This window comes from Orcinus orca, chromosome 15, assembly GCF_937001465.1.
Source record: "Orcinus orca chromosome 15, mOrcOrc1.1, whole genome shotgun sequence".
NCBI classification, from domain to species: Eukaryota; Metazoa; Chordata; class Mammalia; order Artiodactyla; family Delphinidae; genus Orcinus; species Orcinus orca.
This window is the reverse complement of record NC_064573.1, coordinates 71,193,122-71,206,484: the sequence shown is the minus strand read 5'-3', so window position 1 is coordinate 71,206,484 and position 13,363 is coordinate 71,193,122. Positions and strand designations below refer to the sequence as shown.

The window sequence follows — 13,363 nt, the reverse complement described above, 5'->3', positions numbered from 1 at the left end:
CTGGGGTCCCAGAGCTCGGTAAGCGTGTGGCGTTCACGACTTTGTCTCTAGGTGTCCGTGTCCCCGGCGATGGGGCAGATTTAGTGAGAAGCTCTGCCCCTTTCTGCTTTCTCGCTGTGGCACTTTGGCAAGTTGCTGTGCCTCGCTGAGAGCCGTGTTCTTGAAAACTGGGGCTGCGTCAGCTCCATCTCTGGTGGTTGTAAGGATGCAGGGCTGACATCAAAGGCGGCCCTGGCCCTGGGGCAGCCATCAGTTCTGGAAGTGCCTGAAAGGCCTCTTTGGGCGTCATCTGGCTCCCCCGGGGCAGGGGCGGCAGTGGTGTCCGGCTGGTTTCTCCCCTAGGATGTCATATGGAAATGCTGGGGGCACCCCAGACACTCAAGTTCCTTAGGGGGCTCTGAAGCTCATGGGGTGCGGAGCAGGGCCACCGTGGGGAGCTGAGTAGAAGGCCGGCTGCCTGGCCCCTGCCTTCTCAATGCACCTCCTGCTCCCGGGACCCCTCCACCCCTTCTGGCTCTCCCTCCACTCCTCTCCCCTTCCCCTTCCTTTTCTCGGCAGCCAGTGCTCTGAGCCAACCGACATCTTCCAGAGCTGGAGTGGATGGAGCACCTTTGGTCAAAACCAAGCACTTACCTGCACCCTGAATCATGGGCCCTCGTTAACCCTTAGTGAGGGGATGAACACATGAGCCGCAACAGCAGAGGGCCAACCCCTGATATTTTGGGGGACAGCATCTGGGGCATCACTTGAAGTCCCCTCTTTCCCTCACGCAAAACCAACCCTCACTAAAGTTATTTTGAGGTCGTGTGCCTTATTTTTAAAACACACATAATTCCTTTGAGGGCATACGCTTTGTAAAAAAGAAAGCATGGGACTTTTGTGTTCAACACTGTAATATTCCCGTCCATTTAAAGACCAAAATTGTGTCCCTTGGAAATCTTTGGCTCAGCTCCAGGGAGAGGCCCCTCACCTGATTCCTATCTCTGTGGTTCATTTGGAGAAACTTGGGGTAGAGAATGCATGGATCGTCAGGTCTGATGGGGGACACTCACAGACAATTGAGTCCTCTTCCCTTGCTTCTCCGCTGTGTAGGTGAGGAAGCAGAGGCACAGAGAGGTTAAGTGACTTGCCCAAGGTCACACAGCTGGTAAAGGCAGAGCCAGAGTTTGAACCCAGATAGCATTAACCACAACACTTGCATTCCCAGAAGAGGAAACTGAGGCCCAAACGTGATGTCAGAGAAAGAAGCCTGAGTGTCCAGGCCATTTCTTCAGCCGTGCTGGCTCCTGAGCTCAGGCAGTGTCTGAGCCCCATGTCCTCAATGCTGGACCAGAGGGCATCTTCAGGGTCATCTGAAATATCTACAGGTTCGAGGCTCAGAGAGGGGAAGAGATTTGTGCAGATTCTTTGAAAATTAGGAGCAGAGTTGGGCCTGGAACTCAGGCCTCCTACCTCAGCGTGGTTTCCCTCCAGGGAGGATTCAAGGATGTGGGTTTGGATGGGAAGACAGAGCTGCTCTGTGGGTCTCAGTTTCCCCTGATGTCAAAAGTGGGGTTGAGAACCCCGGCCCACTGGAACCTGTCTGTGGCCAAGTTTTTACCAGCCTGCAGAGAAACGAAAAGAGAGAACACAGACAATTGAGTGATTGTTTTCTTCATAAAGTGAAGTATTTTCAGCTGAGAAGGATGAGTCCATGTCTCATTGATTTTTGTCAGTATTAACATACTGTTTGTTTTCTGAAATGGTGAAGATGGTCAAAGACAGTTTTAATTCTGCCATGCCCTTACTTGGCAAACCTAGAAAAGTGGTAAGTCTAGGACAGTCTCAGAAGCATTTGGGAAATGTAACTGGTTCAGGAGTTCGCTTGAGCTCAGAGGGTCTCTTGGGCTCCTTTGAGGTGAGGGAGGGCACGGGTGCAGCTGAGGTGGGGCGCCCAGAAAGAACTGAGAAATTGGGCGTGGAGATGAAGGCTCTGGCTGCCAGCGCCAGGGCTGGACTTCAAGAGAGGAGGACGTACCTGGCACACTGTGGTTTCCCCACAGGGGCAACAGGATGCAATGGTTGCCATGTGAGGCCTCCGTCACGACTCAGAGTCCAGGCATGGGCGGGGAGGGAGAGGACTGGGGGAGAGAGAATGAAAGGGGGAGATGCTGATCGTGGGTCAGAAGGACACAGGAGGGGGCTGGGAAGGGGCGCAGGGAGCCTGCTCTGGCTGGGACAGAGGGCGAGATTTTGGTGGGAAGGGGGTTGAGTGGGGAGGAGTTGAGAGGGGGTCGTAGGGCCTCTGTCGAGGTGGTGGATACACAGGAGAGGAATGAGTAAAAGACAGTCCCAAGAGGCTTGCTGTGGCTTCTGAGCTGGATATCTGTCTTAGGCAGGGGCTCCCCAGAAGCAGAGCCTGAGGTGAGGATTTGGTGAATGGGAGGTGGTGAGGGTGTGTCTCAGGCAGGGCTGGGATTTGGTGAGGGAAGGGAGGCAGGGTCACGCCATTGCAGGGTTGGATCTCGTCTTTATCGAACATTTTGATATTTTGCTCATCGTGCCTTTTGTGCATTCGCTTCGATTTTTCAATGCTGCATGAAAGTCTTATTTATCCTGATTAGTGGGTTTTGGGGGGGCACACCCTTAAATTTGCATTCAAGGATCGGGCACAGGGAGGATGTCAGCAAGAATACGGTCTCAGGTGGAGACTAGCCTCAGCCTGATCCCGGGGGGTGGGTGGACTCTGGAGCCTGAATTGTACCCCACGGCAGTCGGGGAGAAGCAGCTCCTGCTGGGCTGAGGGCAGTTCTCAGGAGAAGGGGGCAGCAGTGAGCTGTGATGTCTAGCGTTCTCTACAGCTGTGGGATGGGTGCCCCCCTCTGGTAAAGGGGATCTGGGCCACCAACACCTACTACAATATTCTTTGTGGTTCTTTGAGAGATGGCAGTAAAAGTTGAATTATAAGTGCTTATGGCTGCTGGACTGTTTCTTTGAATGTGACTGTGCTAGAGCTTCCAGGGCACAGCTTCTATTCCTGTTATAGAATGGATGAAGGAATGAATGCTTGCAGCAGCGAGGGTGTCCGGGCTTGGGGAGAGGGGAGCAGGATGGTGGGCGGAGCTAGTGTGGCTGTGGCCCTCACCTGAGGGGTGGACTCATTTCAAGTTGCTCGTTCATTTCCTTAGAAGGTGGGAGCTGGGGAGAGGAAGGCCAGAGTGGAGTAAGTATCTATGATTCTGGCCATGGAAAGAGGAGCGGAGGGAGGAGGAACCTGGCTTTGGGTTTCTTAGGACTTGGAATTACATCTTTGTATTCCGAGCTGCTTGCCTGCTACCTGGCAGATAATATGGGCTCCGTGAGGTTTCCTGAATGTATGAATGAGAAATATGTAATCTGTGAGCAGGTATTTACACCTCAGTGTGAAAGAAGCTCTGAGAGGAGGTTTTGTACACTCACACTCCCTTATGGCTGTACCACATTCAGGTCTGGGGCAATGCCAGGCAATCGTACGAATCGTAATCATACCTGACGACACTAATAATAGAAACAGTGATAGATTCTTTACTGAGAACTTAACATGGACCAGGCATTGTTCTGGACGCTCTGTATTCCTTCTCTTATTTAATTCTAATACCAACTCTGTGAGGTATGTACTATCACTGTTCAATCTTGCAGATCGGGAAAGTGAGGCACAGAGAATTTAAGCGACAAAGAAGTCTCACAAGTCGTCAGTGGCAGAACTGGGATTTGAACTTGGATGGCCCAGCTCCAGAGCCTGCCCTCTTCGCTATCACGCTGAGCATGGCTTTGGGTTCAAGTCCTGGTTCCTCCATTTTTTAACTGTGTGACCTTGGGCAAGTTGCTTGACCCCCTCTGAGCTTTAGTTTCCTCAGTTGTGAAGGGAGGGTAGTGTCAGGGCTCTTGGGAGGCTAGAGCAAAGTGAGGGATGGGAAGGATCCTGAGGGCTCACGGTGATGGTTCCCACGGCTCAGCAACACGGTGGTTTCAAGGGTCCCCACATGTGGCTACAAACTGCGGGGGCCCTTGGCAACCTACACCAGTGAGACGTTGCCAGGATTCTTGGCAGGAGGGTGAGGAAGAGGGACGAGGGAGACAAAGGCTCTTCTGTCAGCCACTTGGGGCCCGTCCCAAGTTGGGAAGATGTGAGTCCTCTAAGGGAGAGATGAGGAGTGCCTGGGCGTGGGGTGGGCACTCTGTTGCCCGCCAAGGTTTGTTCTTCATGAGAAATGGGTGGAAAATTATTTTGGATCCTTTCCTGAGGGGCGGGGATGGCCAGGGCCCACGCATGGAGGGGAGAGGTTTCTCCACACCCCGGGAATGCGATCACGGCCTTATCTTAAAACAGGATGAAAGCAGAAAACAGCTTCAAGCCGGCATCTGCTGTGGGCTGCCCAAGGCGGCCAAGCCAGCTCCAGAAAATGGCTTCCCATGGGCTCAGGCTCCAGGCTCTGAGCTCGGGGTCGACCCCAGAAATCTGCTGACTGGTCCGTCACTACCCTGTTCTGTGCCTCCTCCAGCCTGAGTGCCTTCTTCTCTGGGAACCTACAAGCTCCAGATCTACCCTTTGGGGTTGTTGAGGGCGCCTCGGGCCTAAATCTGTCTCCCACACTCTGCAGATAGTTTCATACACTGCAGAATTCATTTCTGATCCCAGTCTACATGGCTCTGAAGCTTTTTTTTTTTTTTTTTTGATGGATTAAATCACAGCACAGCCAGTGCAAAGGAAGGGCTTAAGACTTGTTTTCTCATCATAAAAGAAAGGGTTTGAGAGCCCCAGACACTATTAAGAGTAAGTGGGGAATCACACACACACACACACACACACACACACTGATTTCATGTAATACTGTAACACATACATGATGATGAACTCTAACAGTAAGAGACTGGAAACAAGCCAAGTGCCCGTGCCCAGGAGACTGGATAAGTAAATGAAGGCAAATCCAATAATGGAATACTATGCAGCCATCAAAAAGGATGGGTGCTTTTTACACACTGATATGAAATCATCTCCAAGGTATATTGTTAGGTAAGAAAGACAAGTTGCAAAATAGTGTGTGTAATAGACCAACTTTCATGTAAAACAGGGAAGAACTTGGAATATATATTTGTATTTGTTTAAAGACACTCTGGAAGGAGACATAAGAAACAAAAGGATTTGGGTGCAGTGGGGACTGGGTGTATGGTGGCAGGATAGGATGAGGATTTGCATTCGAACCTTTTTATAATTTTAGATAGTTTTGAACATCACCAATTCGATGGAGTTGTGTAGCCTAGTCAAAAATTTAAATTAAAAAAGCCAACTTAGAATTGTGAATGGATGCCCATTAGGCTAAAGCAAGTGTCACTGTGAAGAGATATTATAAACGCTAATGTCCGTGGCTTTCATCGCCGTTACCTCTTTGGCCACCACAGGAACATATTTGGGATTTTAAGTCTACTCTACCTGACTCCAGCTTCCTCAGTGTCACAAGGAGAAAGTTCCTTCTGGTCTCCTTGAACCTGGCTTGAGAGGGTCGTGTTTGAGGTTTATGTAGGACCCACTCTTTCTTCAGCATTCATGTCATCCTGGTGGCTGACATGTGCTCCCAGTGGCCCCCTGTGGCCACGGCCGGTCCAGCCGATGTCTCACCGTGGATTTGCCATCTCATTCCAAGAGAATGCTTGACCCCTCGATGAAGTGTCTGTAGGAAAGAAATCTGTCCTCATGGGCTAATATTCAGTGGACACAGAGATCCTCTGGAGAGGGTAATGACTGAAAACCCGTGCTTGTAGGAGTCGTGAGTGTCCTTGTCAGCATCCTTTTACCATAGAACAGGGTAACAGACAAGCAAGCCCAGGGCAGTGAGCGTCACGACACCCCAGGCCCGCCTCCGGCTGGTGGAGAGCGTGGCTGGGTTCTAGCATTTGTCACAGAGAATAATGTCCTGCTCTCCGCTGCCTATAGTATCAAGACATCAGTTCAGAGAAACGGCATCAGCGAGAATGCCTTGAGGGCCACACACTTCAGGCCCTTTCCCAGACATTCTAGAAATTTCTTCCCATTAAGCCAGCAATGCATAACCCTGGATGTCTAGACCAAAGCAAATAGTCACTCCTTCCCTGGCACGTCTGGGGAAAGCAGCTCCTACTGAATGGCCTTTTGGGGCAGAGCTGCCAGCTTACAGGAGAGGGTATTGTATTCAGGCAGCCAGTGTTTGGAAGCCTCTCCTGAAACATCTGGAACCTCAAGCCTGCATCTACCGTCAGCACATCTCTGAGGATGCTGGCCTGCACGTCATGCTGTGTCCTCTCTACACGGAACTCTGGACAAGGTCCTTCTGTTCCTGGTCCCCGAAGGTTTCGCCTTCCCCGAAGTAGGTTTGTTTTGAGCCAAGGGGCACGTGACTCCTGTAACTGGTTTTTCTTTTCCAGACTAGCAGTCTGTGAGTCCACTGTGTGGCCCACCCAGGCTAAGTATTTAGGACATTACTTATTGTCTGCATTTTTCCCCTCAGCCCTGGCTCCGTTTTCTGTCTCCACCCGTTTCCTTTCCTCCTTTCACTCTCACTTTTAATTTACGTTCCCTCGGATACCTGAGCCTCTTCGGAGCTTTACCCCACCCTTGGGACCAAGCCGGTACCTAAGCAAACAAAAAATTTGACAAACCTGCAAGCAAAAGCAGCCTGTGAACACCCCTCCCCCTGCCCGGGGAAAGAGCAGTCCCAGCTGTAGGGACCAGCAGGTAAGGGGTTAAGAATGATGCAGAGGAAGTGCTGGCCAAGGTTAAAGTGAGGAAGTGGCCGCTGCCAGGGGAAGGAGGTGGCTGGCTTATCCTGTGTGACTCCAGGGGGCTGACCCAGGCTGAGGGGAATGTGGCAGGTTGCTGGAGTTCAGTTTAGTAAAAAAAGGAAGAGCTTTCTAATGACTTGATGGGTTTTTCTAGAAGTTCTGTGGGGATGGGGGAAGAGAGAGAAGGGCAACCTTCTCTGGAAAATGGCAGAACCCAGGGAGAGTTTTTTTTCTGATGATTTTATTTCTGAGTGATGACTCGAGGGCCTAGGGGATGCCCAAGAGGAGGTTCTAAGTGGATGGTCCCCCATTTTGAGGTGAAACCAAGCCTCAGAAACCAAGCAACTTACCAGGAGGGCTCCCCTTCCTGCTGCCTGTGTGATGATGTCTTGTGTCTTTCTAAGCTCTACCAGGCACCGGTTTTTGCCCACTCTGCTCTCTATAGCATCCCCACGCCTAGCACAGTGCCTGGCAGAGATCTGTCAAATTTAACTGAATGAAAAAATAAAAGTTTTTTTTTTTAAATGATGACAGAGCTAGAATAACAAAGTCGATGTTATCCGACTCCAGAAGTAGCTTCCTTTAAACATCACAGCCACGGGGTGTGTTTGTTGGGGCTGGGATTTCCATATAGGCAGGGCCACCTGCCTGTCCTGATTTGCCTGGAACGTTCTGGTTTTAGCACCAAAAGTCCTATTTCTCAGGATACCCCCAAACTGGGATGACTGGTCAACCTATATACCCTGCATTTGTGATCTCATGTAAGCTTTACACTGGCCCGCTTTGCAGATGAAGAGACTGAGTCATGGCCTGAGATCTCAGGGGTCAGGCTGGCCTCGGCACCTGGCTTTGCTGCAGCTGTGTGAGGCTTAAGGCCTCCGCTGCCCTGAGCCAGTTTCCTTTTTCTGTAGCATGGGGGTGGCAGACCCCTCGAGCCTATAGCCTCTCCAGCAGTGGCTTTTAAGGATTCTGACATTTCCTCTGGGCTTCAACTGTCTGTTTTTTCCACTGAGGGTGGGGGGCAGTTTTCCCAGTGAGACCCTTTCTCGGGCAAGGCTGAGTTTCTCCTTGGGAAAAGGTGACAGCACGGTTATAGGGTCAAGGGGGAGGGCAGCCTGTCCCTCCTCCCCCCAAGCCTGGGAACAGGGTGGGATCTCCTACATACTCCACCAATGCCAGCCCTTCCGTCAGCTGCCTGGGCTGGAGCCAGGCAATTCCAGGGGGCCAGAGCCTGCCTGAATGCCCCGGGGGCCCTGTGCCTGGTGTTGGCAGCCTGGGCGGGGCGCGGCTGGGGCGGCTCAGGCCTGCAGGATCTCCCAGGGGTCCTCCCGGCTGGATGTGCCTCTGCAGCCCCCTGCCTGCTCTGGAGCCTGGCGTGTGGCGACTGCACTGGCCAGAGGTGGGTAAGTCGGGTCACTGAAGGCTCTCTGAGGTGGGGTTGTGGGTATGTGAGACACGGCTCCCCTGCCTGCCCTGTGCATGGGGGAGTCAGCGGGTGCAAGAACAGACGGCCTTGCACACAGTGGAGCCCCCAGCCAGCAAGTCGCAGAACGTCAAGGGCAGTCACGGTGATTGAAGGTGTGGGCCCCCGTGTCAGAACAGCCCAGGTTCAAATCTTACCTCTGCCTCTTCCTAGGTGTGGCATCTTGGGCTAGTGGCTTTGCTTTTCTGTGCCTCCGTTTGCAGATCTGCAAAATGGGAATGAAAATACCCACCTTAAAGGTTTGTTCTGAGTAGAGGCACTGGGTACACAGTTGGCGCCTGACAAGTAAGGGCCACTGTTATCACCACCTCCCACCCCCAGCCTCTCAGTGGTTTAGATTCCTCCCCTACCAGGGCTGCACCTGGGAACCCGGGGAAGAAGGAGGGAGAGGAAGGAATGCGGCCTGAAGGCTTGTCATGGCCTAGCAGTGGAAGAGGCCAGCAGCCCACCCAGGACGCTTAGAAGCGCTGTGATAAGGGCAGGAGAACATTTTCAACAGCTGTGTGGACTGCAGCTGGGGTGCCCTGGAGCACGGGCTCTGGAGACCACAGATCCAAGTTCAAGTCCTGGCTCCACCAGGGCTGTCTGGTGATCCTGACCAGGTTCCTTTCAGAGCCTCAGTTTCAACACCTGTTAAGTGGGGATAATAACCATCCCCGTCTTTGGGTGGGGAGCTGGTCAGGCTACGGGGAGATAAGGAAGGCAAAGCATCCAGCCAGACATCTGGCACATGCCAGCAGGATCATTCTCTGTCTTCTTACCATTTGCTCTCCGTTCTGCCTGTCTTTTTGTCCAGTGCGTAGCGAGGCTGGGGGGAGCAGGACAGGAAAATGTTCCTCTGACCCCCAGCACAGCAACCTGTAAGAGCAAATGCCCAGAGGCCTTGACCACCACGCATTCAAGGGGCACTGGGCTCCTGGGGGCACAAGTGAGTGGGTCGTCTTGGAAGGACTTGGGGTCCAAGGTTCCCCCTGTGGCCCCTCCCTGAACCCAGCCGGTGGTTTCCCATGAACCCCGCCGCCCTGTCCTGGGTGGGTGCGTGCATGTCGCTGACCTCCCTCGGGCTGGCGAAGGGGAACAGAGCTCAGTGCTCACAGCCAGGGGCCCTCCCTTCCTCTTTTTTGCAGCTTATCTCCACCCAGCCTCCTGATCTGGGCTGCCTTTTCCCCTTAACATCCCTTCCCTGAAACTTAGTAACGTCAGGATCAGGCAGGCACGCACGCGCACATGCCCCCACGTAGATGCTTTTAGCCTTGTTTCATCAATAGTGAGATAACAAGCAACAGGATCTATGCTGTGCGCTCTACGTATGTCAAGTTATTTAATCCCAGAATAGTTCAGTGGAAGAGGTATCACAATTTTCCCCACTTTGCAAATAGGAAGACTGAGGCAGAGGGCAGGTAAGTGATCCTCCACTCCTGAGATTAACCCCAGGCAGCCCGGCTCCCCAGCTGGGCACTCAGCCCCTCCACCATCTAGCCTCAGTGAGAGCCTGAGCTTGATGAGCTGGATGTCTAACCTTCCCCCACATCCTATCTCAAGGAATAGCTAATGATTACATAATAGCAACATTTCTGCCTTTTGTCTTTCAAAGCTCTGCAACCCCCATGATTCCTCCACACTGCACCCCAACTTTCTTTGCTTTCCTACTCTCTCTTTCCTCCACTCCAAAGTCTTCCTCTCTCAGTCCAACCTGTCCATTTTAGAGATGTGGAAACGGAGGCCTGATCAGAGAGGGGAAGTGCTTGCCTAAAGTCACACAGCAAACCAGGGACACGATGGGAGGTTCTGTCAGTGTGTTCTCTAAGCTCAGCCCTCAATGCACTCCTCAGGTTTGCTGGAGTGGAAGACAGGGAGGGGGGGATCAGGTTGCATCCTTGAGATGTCCCGCCACCCCCATCATTTAGCATAAACTATTCTCTCCCTGGCTTCTCTCCACACCCACAGCTGCTCCAGCCTTGCCCCCAACCAGCCTGAGCCAGTGAATGGTGGTGGTGGTGGGAGTGTTGGCCCCCAGGCCATTATTACTTTTACTGCAGTTAATTGTGGGGGAGTTAAAAGTAGAACTCTAATGGTGGACTTCAAGGCCTAGCAACAGGGTTTACCAGGCATCAATTTTGGGGTAGGGGATGCCTTTCTGAACCCAAAAATCAGACCCCAGAGGCTGCTCTTTCATCTGCACCCGTGTTCTTCACTTACCTGCCTCTCACACCCATCCTAGGATTAGCATACCTTGTAAGCTACTGGTCTGGCTGCCCCTTGGCATTTCCTCCCTCCTGTCTCTCCCCATCCCCAGTGACACCCAAGGATGGGGAATCAGTGTTGCCATGGTGACTAGATTTCGTCTGTGGCATCAGGGATTCTCGGGCTGGGGTTGGGTCTCAGCCCCTGGGACTGGCCAGTGTGACCTGGCTTCTTCCATGAAGACTCATTTTGGTGTATCCTGTCCCTACTCCTCTGCTCATCCAAGATTTTTCTTGGAGCATTGGCAGTTGCCATGGAAACGGCTCTTGAGGCAAACGTGACCATGCCGGCTGAGGAAGAATTCCCTCAAGAAAATGGGGAGATTGCCAGACTCCCCGGCTCTGTGATGGGGCCCTTGATTTCTGAAGCCTCCAAAAACTGCCACTTCTGAGTGGACCTGGAGTTGGTGGGGGATTCTCACTCAGTTCATCAGGTCTTTTGCTAGCCTCTTGCCTCCAGTCTCCCCTCTTCCAATGCAGTCTCCGTATGAGCCACCTGGGCTAGAGCTGGGGTTGTTTAGAAAAATGGACACCCCTCTGCTTAAAAACCACCCATGGCTCCCTATTGCCCACAGGATAAATTTGGTACCTTGCAGGAGGTCTCATAATCTGAACCCCTCTTCTTTTCTCAGCCACGTCTCCTGCCATCCCCCCAAAATTCCCGCCACACACACACAGACACACATGCACAGACACCCACACACAATCTAACCTCACGTTACCCAGCCTCTGTACCTTTGCACACAGTTTCCTCTGCGGAGATGCCTTCTCCCTCCACTGCTCCATTAAGCAAAGGCGTCGTACCCCTCAAGCCTCAGCTCAAATGTCACTTCCTCCCAGAAGCCTCCCCTGATTTCCCTGGCTACCTTCCCTTTGCTTTGTACAGAGCCAGGGCCACAAACTCAGCCAGCAACAAGGTCAGGCAGGAGACACGACTGACTAACATCGGAACATTCTCCACTTCCACAAAGAAATCCACACTCTCCCATTAAAGCTGAAAGTGAGAATGACTGTTCATCTTTCTCTTATCTTGCTCCTGTTTCGACAACAGTAGAGAGCCAGGGCAGGCTCCATGGTGAATCACAGCAGACTCATTGCCCCAGAGTCAAGGGGTTGAACATAGGGAGGCTGCCAAGAACCCCATCCTGTCTGTGATGCAGGCTCAATAGGGCTGGTTTGCTGGAAGTCTGGATTTTAGGTGACATCTCAGAGCACTGACTATGCCATGGTCCTGCACCCACCTCCCCTACTTGGGGGCACAGACTCCCACAGTCTCCAACAAGGAGTGTGACACTTAGAAGGTATTCACTAGCTGCTTATTGAATGGATGTTTGAATGAATGGATTCAGGCTGTTTCTTGAACCTGCTAAACCTGCTCCTGCCTCAGGGCCTTTGCACTTACCCTTCCCCCTGCCTGAAGTGCTCTTCCATCAGATAGTGATATGTCTCCCTCTCCCTGTATTCAAGTCTGCTCAAAGGTCTCCGTATCAGAGAGGGCTTCTCGGAACACTCTGCCTAAAATAGCACCCCGCCCCCATCTCTATGCCCCACTCCTCTTTATATTTTAGTTCATAGCATATATCATCATCTGTTATTTTCGTTTCATTTTTCCAGCACTTACATACTGCTTCCAATGAACCAGGCATGCTTCTAAACATTACCAACGTAAACTCATTTAATCCTCGTAACAACCCTATGAGGAAAGAGCTATCACCCCCATTTTTCAGATGAGGAAACTGAGGCACAGAGAGGTGTGGTGACTTGCCCACAGTAACGCAGCTGGTGAATGGCAGGGCGGGGGTTCAAACCCAGGCAGTTTGGCTCTAGAGGTGTTTGTCCTCTTTATTACAAATGTGTTTATCTGTTTGTTACCCAATCCTCACCCTCGAGAATGCCAGCCCCTCCAGGGAAGCAATGTGTCCATTTTGTTCCCTGCTGTAGCCCCTGGATCTGGATCTGGGCTTGGCACACAATAGGTGTTTAATAAATATTTCTTGGAAGGATGGAGGAAGGGAGAGAGGAGGATCAGAGAATTGGAGGGAAGAATCCTTGGCCTTCTGAGCTTTCCATTAGCCCAATGTCAAGGCCATCTTCTTGGAAGTTTCTCAGCCTCCTGGAGGGTTTGAGTCAGCCTGTCTGGAAGGGACCGCACCTCGCCCTCCCTTCCCCTCCCTCACCTTCCAAGAGGGCTTCTGTTTTCTGACCTCTCCCAGGCAAAGGTGCCAAACCGCACTCCTGGAACCCCAGGCCCACGCTGCGCACACTTCCTCCCGTGACAGGGCCATGGAGGAGAACGTTCCAGGCCAGAGGCAGGAAGTCTCCGAAACAAAGTGGCCTGGAGTGAACAGGGCTGTTGGGCAGACAGTGAGGGGCCTGGGCGGGGCTGCTCTCGTCTAGATGTGCTGGGGCCTCAGGGCTGCTCAGGCGACGAGCAGATGGGACATGGGAGAAGGCTGGAAAGGGGTCTGTGACCTGACGCTGCAGCCTCCTGGTGTCTCCAATTTACCTAATGTTCCCTGACATTCTGGGAATTCTAGAAAAGGCTGTGTCCTGCCAAGTTCTCCTTGGATCCTAAAATAAAGGACCCCACCAAGAGGGTGGAAACATATTTTCCAGTTTTACCGCTGTGAGATAAATCCCCCCCCTTTCCTGTAATATTACTAATTACTGGTATTAATAGTATTGGTAACTGTGATCATGGCAGGCACAAGGCCAAGCACTTTACCAGCCTTGTCTTATTGCATCCTCACAACTCCTAGAGAAAGATGCTATGGATGAGGCGCCTGAGGCTCAGAGAGGTGAAGCAACCTATACAAGGTCACACAGCCTCTAAGTGCTGGAGGTGGAATTGAAATCTAGTTCT

The 13,363-nt window shown here is 52.1% G+C and overlaps 1 protein-coding gene across 3 annotated transcripts in view; it reads left to right on the top strand.

Moving 5' to 3' along the window:
* The window catches only part of CMKLR1 (chemerin chemokine-like receptor 1), a 38,435-nt gene that overhangs the window by 9,092 nt on the left and 15,980 nt on the right, over nt 1-13,363 (top strand). The gene's annotated exons all lie outside the window — the stretch shown is intronic.